Genomic DNA, 16207 nt, shown 5'->3' with positions numbered 1-16207 from the left:
ATTCAGTGGAGTGTGAGCTGTCTGCTTTGGTAGCACCCGAGAGAGATGACTGTGGAGGTAGCATTCATGCTCCTGGCTTGTTTGGTTTGTTTGCTTGTTTTCTTAAGGATGAACGTCAAAGAACAGCAACTATACAAAAAAAAAAAAAAAAAAAAAAAAAAACTTGAGATGGCAAATGGCATCTAATATACACACTGTTCTACACACAACGAGGTGAAAGAAATTCCCTGCCATCATGCTGTTTCCCTGCAAGCCATAGAAAAACTGCAATAATATAATTCCAGGTAGTTTTAATTGCACTGAAGACAAAGAAAGGTAAGATGACATAGAGACAAAAAGTCTTTTTCATTATTATGTTTAATAGAAGAGTCAGGAGATACTTGTGTAAAAAGCAAAAAAAAAAAATTTAAAAAAATTTTAAACATGAAGAATATTCAGAAGCATCAATATTAAGAGAGAGTATTTACACAGTAAGTACAAGGGTGGCTTTAACCTTAATTTTGTCCCTAAATAATGGAATAACATTTTAACACCTGTCTCAAACATCTTTGCCTTCCTAGGCTTGCTGAAATGTGTGAAAGCATTCTCCTTCCCAATGCAATAAGAAACTACTTCAACTCCAGAAATAGGATAAATGTGTCTAGGAGCTTCACATCACCTCAATTGAATTTATTTAATATCTTTATGTTTGTTTCTTGCATTCCTGAGGAAATATTTTTATTGAGAAATATGGAGGGGGAAATGATATATTTGTGGCTGAAAATCAATGGAGACACTAAAGTTGACTTTTTTTTAATACAGAAGAGCACTGGAGGAAGAGGAGACAACGTAATTATTGATGCTGATGAAGATGGTGCTGATGTTGGTGGCGGCAAGATGGTGGTACTGCTGCTGGTGCTGCTGGTGCTGCTGGTGCTGCTGGTGCTGAGGCTGCTACTAGGGATGTGGTGGTACTGGTGCTGGTGCTCGTGATTGAAAGGTCAACCAAGTTGTTTTAAATGAGACTTAAATGACCCAGTAGCAAAGCAGGATGTGATGTGATAATAAGCACCAGCACAGCCTGGCTTGAAGTCAAGGGGCTTGCACTCTGGCTCAGGCTATGCTACTGAGTAGCTACGTGTCTCTGGCCCCTGCCTTGCACTCACTGAGAAGTTGACTTTCTTGGTGTGGGTAAATAGACAGCACAAAGGCATGCCTGCCCCTCACATAGGTCAGTGACAGAAGCTATGACACATGTCAGTACATACCATGGAACCCTAATTTCACTCCAGCAAGCAAAGTACACACTACATTGATGGTGATTAATCATCAAAATGAAGCACAGCAAGACCGTTTTGTGTCTGGTGGAAGGTGAGGACACAGAAGTGTCAAATATAAAGTATCCTAACAGCCCAATTGTTTTCTTTTTCTTTTTTCTTTCTTTCTTTTTTGCTATGTAGTTCACAGTTAAAAGGGCTGCCATCAAGACAGGTGGCCCCAGTTATGCGTGACACGTCCTCTGGCGCTGCAGCCTGACCCCTGGAGCCACGTGCAGGTGCAGCCCAATTTTTTTCTTAATGCATGCTTGAGGTATACAACATGCTGTTTTGATACACATATATACAGTAAAATGACTAGTGCAATTAGCAAACCAAACTACCTTCATCATTGTGTGCATGCATGTGTTAAGAGCACCTTAAATCTACTTTCGCAGACTTCCAATACAAAAGGCCATGTTGTCAACCCCAGTTTTCATGCTCTGTATTCATCTCGGGACTTACTAGACACTACTCACAGGTGTGACTGGGCAGTACTGTCCTTTCTGGTTCTCACTTCTTCTATTCAGCATAATGTGTTCCAGGTTTACAGGTGTATCCATGTTATGGCAAACAGCAGTATTTCCCTTTTTAAGGCTGAATAATATTCATACACACACATGTGCCAAAATCCATTAATCCATTTACCATCTTTGGACACTTAGGATGATTCCATGTCTCTGCTACTGTGAATGATGTTGCAATAAAGCCTGGGGTGCAGATGTCTCTAAGAGGTGCTGGTTCAGTTATTTTTTGGGGGAGGGCATATCCCAGAAGAGAGTCTGCTGGATCATGTGTGGTGGTCCTATGTTTAAAGCACGTTGAGGACCCTCCAGGCTGTTCCACACCACATCTGCCTCAAGTGAATGCCCAAAGTGTTCTGGTGCCTTCTTTTCTCCACATCCTGACCAACTCTCGCCTCTGCTTTTGGTAACACCCGTGTTAAAATGTGGGAGGTGACAGTTCCTTGTAGTCCTGGTTCCCATTTCACTGGATAGTAGTGGTGCCAAGTGTCTTTTCTACATCTGTTGCTCATTTTTAGTTTTTCTCTGGAAAAACATTGATTTAATCCCTTTACTCATTTTAAATCAGGTTATTTGGTAGCTTTGCCAATGAAATTGTACAAATTCCTTATATTTTTGACACAGATCTCTTATTAGGTTTATGATTTTCAAATATTTTGTCCAAATTCTTAGCTGAATTAGACAATATGCCAACGATATCATACAGCACAGAACGTGGGATTTAGCATGCTGTGCTATTTGTTCTGATGCTGGTAAGTCCATCCACGCAACGCACCACATCAACAGAAGGAAAAAATGAAGGCACAGGATAATCTCAGCAGATTCTGAAAAGGCATTTCACCAAATGAAACAGTGTTTCATGATGAAAAGTCTCAAAAAATAGATTTGCATAGAAGGAAATAATATGAACATATTATGTTCACTTATGAAAAAAAGTCTCACAGCAAACATCATAATATATGGGAAAAAGTTGACATCTTTTCTTTGATAATCTGGTGCAAGGCCAGGATGCTCATGGATGCCACTTCCTTTTAATAAAGGACTGGAGACACTGGAAAGTTCCATCAAGCAAGACAGAAGAAAGCATCTAACCCAGAAAGGAAGGACTGAATTTGTCATGCCTATCTGTACATGACCTTAGAGGTAGAAAACTGTGAATGACCACACACATGTGCACACACACGCATACACAACACACACACTAAACTTAGTAACTCAGTAAAAAAAAAAGGGATAGAGAATCAACCTATAAGTCAACCTATAAGTTGAATTTCTTTACGCCAAAAGCTGTCTACTGGAAAAAGAAATTGAGGAATAATCCCAGGGCCTTCATGCCCCTATTCATTGAGCTCTTTAACATGTAAGAGAGCTCAATGAGACCTGGTCTGTTGCCATTTGAATAACCATGGGGCCCCATGTACTTTAGAGCCACATGGTTTCCTGAGGAGTCCTCTGGGACTGTGGCACCGCCTTCCTGAATTGAAAGCGTTTGCATTGCTTTCTGGACTCAGCTCCACCATCCAGGGTTTCCTCCTCAAGCCCTAGTGTCTCCCTGTCTTCACTGTGAGCTTCACTGCCAGAATCCAGGGACTCATTTAGTTCTTTCCTTTCCTACCAAAATTACAGGTAGTGGTTCTCTTTTTCATACCTCAGGGAAAAAGGTGTTTCTCTTCCTCATCTTTTTTCCCCTTTATTTATTTTCTCCTTACAGTGTTTAAAGAGGATTTTTTTCTTTCTTTTCGTTTTATTATTTATTTTAGCATGAAATCTTGAAAGACCAGCTGTTGACAGGTTGAATATTCAGATAAGCACAGACTGTTGTCAAGGCTAGACAGAAGATGCTCCTGCTCCCTGACAAACCCTCAGTGTCTCCTGCAGGTCAACAGTTTATCGCCACAGACCCTGTAAGTGACAAAGATCAGCCCGTGCTGTCTGCTCTTGGCATCTTCTCCCCTCTCCATGGTTTGAGAGTGGGCAAGTCATTCTGTTCTACGCAGCAGGGATTCAGATCTGGAGGCTCAAACCTCTGGGTGAGCCCAACCAGTACTCTGGATTGCCATTGTCACAGCACCCAGGGCCGCGCCTGCGCAGCCTGCACCATCCTGGCTAAACCTGGCAGCCTGTGCACCCACATGCAGGATTCTGGGTGTCATTGCTGTTTCTTAAATCCCTTGTTGTGAATCCCGTGTCTTCAAGAGGCTGGAGCTGAAGCAGACCTCCTGTCATCTGCTGGTAGGTGACGGAGCTGGAGAGCACATGCTGAGGGGTGAGCAAGAGCTGAAAGGTGAGGGGCTGATGCTGTCTCTCCTATGCAGGAGCTGGAGAGGGAGAGGTGTAAGAAAACAAAGGGGGCCTCATGGAAAAAGAAGGGAGAGCAGCAGAGTAGGGGAGGGTCAGGTGGAGGGAGGGGGAAGGGGAGGTCCTAGGGAATAAATTGGATCAGATTATTTTATGTCACCTATGGAGATGTTACAATTCACATGTCGCCCCGATATTATGTGTAATTATAATGCACTAATGAAAACATAAAGAGCAGGTATGACTGAGGTTGAAGATTTAGTATTTATTAATTTACACCAATGCATTTTTAAAAATTTATTTCTAAGCCAACACTGTGGCCCATGCTTGTAATCCCAGTGGCTCTGGAGGCTGAGGCAGGAGGATCATGAGTTCAAAGCCAGCCACAGCAACACAGCAAGGCTCTAAGCAACTCTGCCAGACCCTGTCTCTAGATAAGAAAATACAAAAAAGGGCTGGGGGTGTGTCTCAGTGGTTAAGCACCCCTGGGTTCAATCCTGAGTACCCCCCCCCAAAAAAAAATCGTATCTATGAACTTCCACCACCCAGAACACACTCAGGTGAATGCCTTCCGCACCTTTTGTTGAAAGGATAAGGCTTTATTCAGCTCCTTTTGCACTTATCTCAAAAATTAGTGGACGTGTCTGGCTGGGTGGCCCTGTTTCTGCGTTTTCTGTTCTGATCTGTTGATTTTATGCCTTTCCCACCTGCCAGTGCCCACAGCTTTGGTTGCTGCAGCTGAAGGAGTTTCAATATTGAGCAGACTCATTCTTCCCTGATTTTTGTTCATCAAAATTAGAACATTTGGTTTCTCTAGGTACTTTGATTTCCCATAGGAAGTTTAGAGTAAGCTTCTCTCTGTCTACCAAAATACTTGCTGTGACAATTTTTATTCCATTAAGCTTACCAATGAATTTAGGGACAACTGATGTCTTGAATGTGCTGTCCCTAACGTCTTGGGCGCAGTACGCTGATCTATTGTGTGGTCTGCAGTCTTCAGTGACTTCAGCACTCGGAATCCGTCCATGGTTTGTTAGACTGCACCTGCACATTCCAGGGTGGTTATCTTCCACTACTTCACAAAGGGGAGACTCCAAGTGGAACTGCACCCAGGTCACGTGGGGAACTGGAAATGGACGCCAGACTGCATCCCCATTTTCACACACTAGGCCACAGCCCCACTCTGCCTCACTCCTGCCCTGGGACAGAATTTCCAGTCGGTAGAGCCCTCTGTGAAGGACACTGGCCCGAGGCAAGGTGCACAGCAGCAGGCCTAGCTGTCATTGAGGGACAGGGTGTGTCCTGAAGGCTGCCCTCCCTCAGGTGGTGACCTCTTCACTTCCCCTCACCTGCAAGCGCAGGACTTCCAGGCAGTGGGCCAGTTCCTATCTCCAGAGCCACTGGGATTACAGAGATGCTCAACCAGAGGGACTGGCCTACCCTCCCTGTGAGTGAATGTGCCCAGTCACCAAGGAAGACGCTCTTCCTGCCCCCCCCCACCCGTGGGGCATCCCGATTTCCAGAGACGTGGAGTGGAGAGGCACACACATGTGTGTACATAGATGTTCTATTGTTTTTGCCCAATGCCTGGGCACTTATTTTTATTCAAATTTCTTTTCCTGCTTTATCATTGCACTGGCTGCAGCCTTTCCTGGTGGACATGAAACTTGACACTCTCAGTACTAATTAGTGATGTCTAATGGGAAAACCACACATTCTACCAGTGTCTGCCACAATAAGCCTTTCTGGTAATTGATGTCTTCCAGTGGGTCACATCTCATTACCCTGGGTAACTTCATAAACTGATCTGACAGGTGATATTGACCACATGATTCGTCAACCTCAGAAGCAGGTTTGGGTGACAGTTGGCAGAACAACGCTGTGAGTCACGTTAACCTGGGTAAGCAGAACGCAATTTGCATGATTCCCTAAGTAGTTAGATCTTTGATATCTGCACCATGGAGAAGTACACCCATGGCTGGCTTTCTACCTGAGCCCAGGAAATGAGGCCAAGTGCACAGCCCATAAGACAGGAAGAGGGGCACATTTTGGACAGAGATATTCCATTTTCTCTGGACGTCAGGGAAAAAGCAACTGCTCTCTGCCTCCTTCTCAGCATGAACCAGTGTGAGCACTTTCATTATGTGGAAGAATAAGAAGGGAATCGGTCTTCTCACTCCTTTGTAAGTCTCCTCGGGGCTTCTCTGCCAAGGGAAATGAGGTCCACATCACTACCTGGAGTAATTCTCTGTGGAGAAGACAGATAATATTCATGCTAATACTCATATTGTGAAATCTGGCTATTGGTATTTTGGATTGGGAAATTGGATTTTGGCATTTTTATCTTTTTGGAATTTAAATCAATATAGATGAATAATTATAATAACAAAAGATACATTTTCCATTTGGGGCATGTTTTAAATTAAATTTTCTAATAAACAATACTCAATATCATATATGGTTTATAGGTAAGATAAAACTGTAACTTAAATGAGTTTAGCATTTATCAGAATCAACATTTGGGGTGACGTATTTCAAGACTTCCCTGTTTCTCTCAAGTAAAACCCACCCAAATGTTAAAAGTCTGAGAAGACATTTGGAAGGTGGAAAATTTAGGATTATAAGAGATTAAAATCTATGATCTATATTTTTTCTATTAGGAAACTTGCTTTTTATTTTTTGAGGTCACCTGACATAAGACAGAGTCTAGAGAAACCCCAGCATGAGGCCCTGGAAGGAGGGGGAGACCCAGGGAGGCCTGGGTTCTGGGGCCCAGCTCTGGAAGCCCACGCCCTTCTGCCCAGCCCAGCTCTGGAATGCCCCCAGGCCCTGGGAGGTGAACTGTGCACCGTGGCCCAGCCCAGCCTGGGCGCCCAGGAGCCCACCCTCTGTGACTTGCAGCCCTCAGCATGTCCCCAGGCTTTCCCGCTGAAGGCCTTCCTCTCTAGCCCCACGTCCTCTCTCCACACAGCCCCAGAGTCCACTCCCGGCCGCCCAGCTGATCCTCAGAGCTCTGTCGAGGCTTGGGCCCTGCACTCAACATGCACGAGTGGTGCTCAGCCTCCTGCCTGCCAGCCTCACATTGTCCTCTCCTGCTAAGACCCGCCATTCCCACGGAGGACCCGGTCACCCTTATTAAAGGCGCACACACAAACCAGCACCCCGTGTACCTCCGCTAGCTGAGGGCACTGTCTTTGATCTCCTGTCTGCTGAGAGCCCAGCCCTTTGCCATGTCTCCATTCCACTGTGATCCCATCAAAAGGCCACGCTTGCCTGTTTCATGGGAGTGTTTTCTTGTGACAGCAAGAGCATTCCAAGAACCCTCCGCTTCGTAGGTCCCCAGTCCTGCTCCTCTGCTCTAGGCGGGCAGTCCAGGTTATCTATTGACATTTGCCTATTTCCTGGACAACCCCCACCCCTGAGGGCTAATGCAAATTTCTTCTTAAACTACACCCGACTGCCTTTCCCATTAGTCTGAGAGCCACGTCCTCTCCCAGGAAGAATAGAAACGTCCAGAGCTTCAGGCTGGAGATGGAAAATTAGTGCCAAAGAGCAGTAAGTGATAGAAAAGCAAGAGACGTGTCCAAGCCCAGCACAGCTCCACAACCAACATGCAGCACGGGTCGTCGCTCACATGGCTGGGAGGAGAGGGCAGGAGCCACACTGCTTGGGTTGAAGAGGAGATTCAGGAACTAGACCAACGCACATCTGAGCAGAAACTGAAGAGGAGCTGGAGGACTGGTGCACCTCTGCTCCATCTTTGGGGAAATCCATGGAAGAGCTCCGGGGACACAGGGATGTGCGTGGCCACCAGCTTGGTCCACAGGGTAAGACGAGTTCCCAGGGCCCTGTGCTGGCCTGCCTCTTGTGAGCTACAGAGCAGCTTCAGGTCCCCAGGTAGCTCTGGATGGCACAGTGAGAGGGTGGTCGAAGGCAGCACTCCTGAGTCGGCCGCAGACCCCAGCAGGCAGCCCTGTCCATGGTCACACGGGTCTTAGTAAGCCCCTGGCCGTGGCCTTTCATCAAACCCATGAGAAGGAAAGGCGAGAGCACAGTGAGCACACAGAGCTCAAAGAGAGAACAAAGCGGTCTCAGAACAGAGGGGCCCAGAAGCCATGCAGAACACCACCAGCCTGCCCCACGAGTGGAAGACGGACCGGAACCCGCTGAGATGTGGAGAGCCACACCAACGGGTAGATGGGAACTGCGAACACAGGGACAATCCCAGCAGCAGAGTAGAAGTGGTGAGACCTCAGGACCGACAGGCTTCCGCACTGAGATCTGTACCTTCAAGGTGGGCATTAGGAGCCCTAAAGGGAACCTCATAACCAAGGTTCATGACCGTGAGGGGAGTGGAGGGGAGGCAGACGGTCCTCCCGAGTTGTCATTCAGATTTAAGAAGACTGGACCCTGGTACAGAAAGAGCAAGTGACCTCATAACTTCCTGTTAAGCCAACATAATAGAGGGACAAAAATGTAAAGACACCGACAGAACAGCCAGACTACTAATATGAGCACAAAATCCTTACAGTATTCACAGAAAGAATTAAGCAACACCATGAGAAGTAGGAGGCATGTTTATACAAATATCTTCTGAAACATAAAAGCGTCCAGGCAGATGCGAGGACCATTCCTGAGGGGCTGAGAGGGTTTTTGGTTGAGCAGGAGTGTCCAGTTAGCCCCTGATTGGACTCGGCGGTAGCCAGAGCCTGGAGGACGGACGTGAGGAAGCTGGACAGGACTCCACAGTGCAGACAGGAACGCTGACTGGCTCCAGAGGAAGTCTCATTTCAACAGACCAGAGTTCACACCAGGTCCCCTCCAGGAAGCAGACGAGAGAGGAGGAACAGGATGCTTCCGGAGAGTGACCTGGAGGCCTTCCTGCCCTGACCCGTCCGCAGCAGCCTGGAGGTGCTGAGAGATGCGGAGAGACTGGGAACCGGGCAGGGCGCGGGAATCTAAGGGCAGGAAAGAATCCGTCCTCACTTCCTGCAAGCACCCTGAAAGGAAGCAGCCTCCAGAAGCTGCTGACATCCACAGGTCAACTGCTGTGAAGGGACAAGGTGACGAGAAGGATGTGGACCAAAACAGGTCCTGGCTGTCTTCTGCCACGTGACCCGCAGAGCAGGACAGATGGTGCCCACCAGAGGCCATCTCCACTCTCCACCCGCAGCCGTAGAGGGCAAGTGGGCACGGGGGCTGGCACGGCGTGCAGGCTTGAGTTTAAGGACAAGGAGGGTGACGGCAGAGGGGAGAGGCAACGGGCAGTGGGCCTGGCTAACCCACACCACAGTCAGCCTCTCAGGACTACAGAGGGGCAGGGCCTGAGCGAAGGTCTGAGCTGAAGATGGCTTCCCACTCTGACCTTGGTCACCACTGACCGACTTTCTGATGTCCAGCTTCCAGGAATCGGTCTATCCTTCATAACACCAAGTCAAGAATCCATTTTCTATTCAGTCTGAAATGTGCTGTTGGAGCTGATGTCACGGAGAGAGATTTTATACCCAGCACAGCTTTGCCCCAGCGAGGGTGTTCTCCCCGCTCCCATCACATGCTGCTAGGAAACATGGTCTCCCCGTCACTCGGTGGTCGGAGAAATGAATTGATTTCAGTAATGTGAAGCTATCAGCCATCTTAAATAAAATTCAGTTGATGAAGGATTTGCCACTTTTAGAAGGATGTTGTCTCCTGGATCATTTTAGACACTTCTGGAAGTCAGGTAATCTAAATTCATGAATCTATTAAAAAACGGTTTTAGATAGGTTTATCTGCTTTCTCAATAGCTCCCAACTGGTCGATTTACATTCAGGGATTGACCTAAGTGAGAGAAAAGTCAGCAAAATAAAACCTTTTACCCAGTCCCAGGGGGAGATTTCGGGTGGTCATACCATCAGATACCTCTTGTCACGGGCCCTGTGACTTCAATATGAAGGTCCACACAGACAGCCTGAGATGCTGGGTTCCTCCTTGGAGTGCATTAGGAAACTGGGCTGTCCTATATGCAAAATAAATAATATCTAAAGGCATTGTGCTCTTAATTCACATTTATTTAACTGAGAACACAGAAGGTCCATTTGGTAAAAACTGTACTAAGAAATAAATATCCAAGCTCTTGAACTTTACTTAGGGGTACATCCAATAAAATCATAAATGAATTACTTGGCATTACCCCCCCCCATGTCCCTGCTCTGAATGGAAAAATCCTGTTTCCAGAATTTCAGTGGTCTTCCATTGAAGACATTGCATTACACCTGTTTCTTCCTGATTCTCTAGCATTACACCTGTTTCTCCCTCAGGTATCCAAGCAATTTCTCTTTACACAGTTTTAAAAGTTCCAAAAGAGTCTTAGAGGTGAACATTGAACTTGTGATGTGCCTTTAATTTGCATATGTATGAACAGAGACATCCTTTATTTATCTTTTGAAGAAGTACAGCTGTTCCTAATCTGCAGTAGGTGCTGCTCTGATTCTGCTTGTTCTTGGTTTCACTTCTCTGACAGCAGCAGCAGGGCATTCCAAAGTTTAGCTTAGAGTGCCCTCTGCTGGCCCCAGGAGTTTAGACCCTACACCTCACCACTTAGGTGGAAGTTTTTCTATTGTTTTGTTGTTGTTGTTTGTTTTAATCTTTAAAGGTATTTTATTTTTTATTAATTACTTTTTAATGGTACATATTTATGGGTAACTGTGTGATAATTTTAAACATTAAAATTTTTTTGATTATCATATAATAAGTGTGCCAAACACATTTTGATAGCCTTATGATTTTAATCACATAATCACAGATGTTTTCTTTATCCTCCTCTGGAAGGTGGTTGCTTGGTGAGTGAGTGCCTTATGTAATTAAAAACTCTTTCCAGACAGTTGGTAGGTAGGTCGATGGGGTGGGGGAGAGGAGATGAACTTCTCAAGCCCAGCATTTTGAACCTCGCATCTCCAATGCTTGTACAAAATAAATTTTTCAGTGTCAGACAGTAAGTTGGGTGTTGAAGCTAATATAATGCTGTTGTGGATTGAACTGTGCTCCCCATCACAGAAAGCAAAACCTCATAAGCTGATTGCCTAATCCCCATAATGAGACTTCATCTTGGAACAGGTTATTGCAGAAGAAATTAGGTAAAACCAGGTCATGCTGTAGTAGAGGGCTTCAATCCAATTGGGCTGTTGTCCTTATAAAATGGGGGAATTTGGACTCAGACACTGGGATCCCCACTTAGCACACAGGAGGGCAGTGCCACAGACAAGGGCAGGCAGGTAGAGAGGTGCAGATTTCCTCTGCTGGACTGCGCTGCCTCACATGCACACACACACATGCACACACATGCACACACACATGCACACACACATGCACACATGCACACACACATGCACACACATGCACACACACATAATGCATACACACATGCACACACATGCACACACATGCACACACACATGCACACACATGCACACACACATGCACACACATGCACACACACATGCACACACATGCACACACACACATAATGCACACGGACACATGCACAAACATATGTGCACACACATGCCCAGTCACAGTCACACAAACAGCCAGATGACCTGTAGATACAGTTGCCATCTGAGTGTGCAGCCCCTTCCCTTCCTGGCTAGGGGGACATCCATGGCCATATTTCACTTCTGCTCAGGAACAATATTTAACAAGGTAGCAGGTATGAAGGTCGCACTGCTGAGCTGCTGCCTAGCTGACACATTTGTGCACAAGTGGACTGTGTGGCTCCCTGGGCCGTTGTGGCCAATGACCACCAGTACTCTGTCTCTAAAGCACACATTGATTTCTCCTAGTTCTGTGGGTCCAGGGTCTCAGGCTAGTCTTGGTGCATGAGCACTGAGGTGTTGTGAGCCTGGGACTCTTTCCTGGAGGTCTGTTCCTGGGGTGATTCCATCTGCTGGACGTCGTCTTCCTCTGACCTTAAAACCAGCCAAGGGAGGTTGCCCCTTCCTCACACGGCCTCCCTTGGACACTCACTGCCTCCCACTTCCTCTCATGTTGACACTAAAATTACATTGACCACCCAGACTAATCTAGAATGATGTCCCCATCTTAGGTCAGCTGATTAGTGACCTTAATTCTGCTGACCCCTTACAACTCCTTTGCAATACCCCGTTTGGACCATGTTTGTATTCTGTTTCTGTAACATTGTTTGTGAATCCTAACAGGCTCTCAGGATGAGGGCACAGGCATCTTTGGGGGTCTTATTCTGCCACTTCATTAGCCCATCCATTTTCCCCAGAACCTTTCTCTTGCCATCTAACAGATACCTTGGTAAGTGTTTTCCTGTATCTCAGTGTCTACATTGCAAGATATCAAGGGTGGCACATGGGATGGCCAGAGTGCTGCAGAAGCTGGCATCCTGTCCTGGAACCAGCCTGTGCTTTCCCCTGGATGGAGGGTGGTGCATCATGTTAAATGGGGACAGGGCAACACAGTTGTCTCCAGCTGGGATTCGAGTGGAGGTGACAGAGGAATGGAGGCCGTGTGAACGCCAGCTGAGAAGAGCAGCTCTGGGCTTGTCTGCTGGTCAGCTCAGCCAAGCTGGACCTCAGTGTCTGGGTTCACTTCCCTGTCAGACTGAGCACCAGAGCCTCACAGAGACCTGGAGGGGGCCCAGAGGGAGAGCGGCTGCTGGAGATGTGCAGCCCCAGTACTCCCGCCCGCTGTCCTTGGCTCCTGTGTACACAGGGTAGTGACCAAGGTCATGCCCCTTCACAACCACCCAATGACCTACTCGTGCCACCCCAAGTCCTGGGCAGGTGTGGCAGCTCCCTCTGCAGTGCCCAGGTCTCCAGGAGCTGCTGGTGTGGGCAGCACAGACTTTGGTGGCTCTGCCTACCCAGCTCCTGTCCCACCTCCTTCCCACCACCAGGCCTGGGGAGCCAGCCACCTGGGGAGCCAGCCACCAGGGTGGCTCTGGGACTTCTTTGTCATTACTCTATGAAGTTCAGTCCCCTGATGACCCCTCAGTCGACATCCCTTGGGGTTGGTGGGCTCCGGGGGACATTTTTCTTGTCCCCGAGGGGGAACGAGAGCACCCTCTGGGACTCCACTCCCCAAGCCTCCCACTTCTCACCAGGGCCACCTGGAGTCCAGCCCTCTCCTGCAGTGGGGACCCGGCCTTCCTGCAAACCTCGAGGGCCCTCACCTGCCCTCGCTGATGTCGTTGGCCCTCAGCTGGGCACAACCCAGTGACACTGCTCTCAGAAATGCTGGCAGGTGACATCTGATTCCACACCAGGGGACCCCACCACTGGAAGCCTTCAGATCCTGTCCCCTCAGCTTCCCCAGTTTCCCACCCCTTGCCACCTATGCTGAGAAGAGGTCACACTGCAGTGACATTGACATGACAGGAGACATGGACTCAGGTGAGACTCTTCAATCCCTCAGCAGCCCTGGACATTCCTTTCTTCTTTGGGGTTCCGTGGGTTCCACCCTGTCTCCAGGGGCTCGTCCAAGTCCCGTGGACACTGGATGCGGCACACCATGCACGCCCTCAGAGCTTGACTGAGCCCTCTCTTCTCCGCCCACTCTCTTCTCTCTCTTCCCCTCTCCCTCTGTCCTCTTCTCTTCCCTCCCTCCCTGCCCCTCCATGGGCTCTCTTCTGGATTCCCGCTGTCTCCTCTCCTCAGTGAGCCCCCTGGGTCTGTCCAGGCTGGCCCTCCTTGGACGTCCTTCCACATGAGCCATGTATCCTCCACCACAGCCGATTTTCCATCTCCAGGTCCTCCATTAAAGAGAAGAAGACAGGATGTGTCTGCTCTCCCTGGATCTCTCTCCTGACCTTGAGGTCCAGTCAAGTTCTCCACCGTGTCAGCTTCCTCTGTGAGGAGCCTCACAGTCCTCAGAGGACTATGACCCTCTCTTGGGACTACACCTGCACTATCATGAGTATGTGATCAAGGAGCTTCTCGCCTCCACACCGTCAGCTTCATGGGGTCAGCTGGCTTCTGCATAAAAGTCAGCTCTTCCCAGTAGACACCAGGCAGATACGTCATAAATGCAGACTTCTGTGTGTAGCATACTCTGCTTAATTGCCTTCAGCTATCCAAATAGAGGTAGAGGAGAAAATCACCGCCATAGTCCATTGGGCTGGAATGAACCGTAGACTGAGCTCATGAACAGCAGTACTTTATTTATTCTTCACTCTTCAGTCGCCAGATAGTCCGAGACCAAGGAGCTCGCAGATTCTGAGATGGGTCCAGGCTCATTTCTGGTTCACAGGAAGGGAAGAGATAGCTCCCTGGCTCCTCTTTCGTTAGGGCACTAATCCTTTTATGAGAGCCCAATCTTAAATCCAATCACCCAAAAGACCCACCTCCTGATTCTGTTGCCTCGAGGATTAGGATTTCCACGTAGGAAATATTGAAAACACCCAACACCCAGAGGGCAGCCACCACCCTCCTTCTTGGTGAGGTGTGGCAGGAGTTGTTTGGACCTAGCCAAGGTCAGGTCAAGGTCAGCACTGTGTGCAAAGACACCCAGTGCTCCTGTGGCCCTGGTGAGCCGCTTGAGCGGAGGAACTTGAGGCTTCCAGGGCCAGAGGGCAACTCAGTGCCATTGCCAGTGCTTGTCTGGAGAGAGGAGCTGTGCTGGGCAGCGGCCGTCCTGTGGCTGCTCCAACTCCCCGAGGGCTTCCCCTGTCCTGAGATGAAGCCATGCTCCCACCAGCTCCACCAGCCCTGGTGGACCCGCGATCTCTGGTGGCTCCCCTCACAGTGAAAGTGGCCAGGCTGCGTCTTGCCCTGACAACCACTGTGGACATCTCTCCTTCACTCAGATGGAGCGGGCTTGTGACTTGTCCCAGCCCCGCGTGCTCAGAGCTCCTCCTGGCTATCTGTGGCCATTGCTCCATCTCTTGCTCAGAGAAGACAAAACAGAAGCCAAAGGAAGCCAAGCTGAGCACAGAGGATGCTTAAGCTCAGTGTCCTTGTTGGTTCCAACGGACAGGAGCTGCAAATGCCATGAAAATCCCTCCCACACCTTTAACTCTACATGCAACACTTGACCAGAGTTTGACCCAATCCTGTGGTAAAGATAACCCCAAACTGAAGGTATCTGCCAAGCCCACCGTCTTCAAAAGCCCAGCATCATGAAAAAAGTGACTGGAAGATATTCCAAATGACAGAGACTACAAAGGACAACAACTAACAAAATGTGCCAAAGGAACTTCCAGCAGGAGAAATCCGGGCATTGGAAGAACATGCGTGTGGATCACGTGTGTGGGACCCTGGTCTGGGGTGGCTGCAGGTCCAACTTCCTGGGACTAATGAGAGCACACGGGTAGTTTAAGAAAACACCTGCATTCTCATGAGACTCAGGCTGAAGCCTACGGTGGACTCCAGGCTAGCTCTACAGCTCAGAGAACAACTGTATGCAGACACAGCCACGCGCTCCAGGAGGAGCGGGAGATGGAGAAGATCAAGGTGGACAAATTTTGAAAAAAATCATGTGGGCCACATGTTTTAATCCTTCAGCACAGTAAAATAGATTTAGGGTTCCAAGTAATGGGCCTTGACATGGGATAAATGGTTGGGGAGGGGAAATGAAATGAAGTAGTAGGAAAGAAATACAGAAAACAAACAAAGCATGCAAGTGGAATGAAGAGAAAAGGTTAAGACATTATAATGTATAAATGGGATGTAAGAAATAAATTTCTGTTTTTTCTGGGGGCAGAGTACCAGGGATTGAACTCAGGAGCACCCGACTACTGAGCCTCATCCCCAGCCCTATTTTGTATTTTATGTAGAGACAGGGTCTCACTGAGCTGCTTAGGGCCACACTTTTGCTGAGGCTGGCTTTGAACTCCAGATCCTCCTTCCTTGGCCTCCAGAGCCACTGGGATTACAGGCGCGTGGCACCATGCCCAGCCAAATTTCTTATCTTTTATAAAGTTTTAGTTTCCTCTTAAATCTAAACTAACTCATGAGCTTCTTACCTATTTTTGACCCCAGAATGTGTCCCTTTTCCCTCTCAGAACTTTGGAAACAGTAACGAGACTGGGCATCATGTGAGCCTTGGGGGAGGCTTGGCTGTCAGCCAGGAGCAGGAGACAGGGGCAGA

The sequence above is a fragment of the Spermophilus citellus genome (genome assembly GCF_964194105.1).
Source record: "Spermophilus citellus genome assembly, chromosome: 1".
Classification (NCBI taxonomy): Eukaryota; Metazoa; Chordata; class Mammalia; order Rodentia; family Sciuridae; genus Spermophilus; species Spermophilus citellus.
This window is presented reverse-complemented; position numbering follows the sequence as displayed.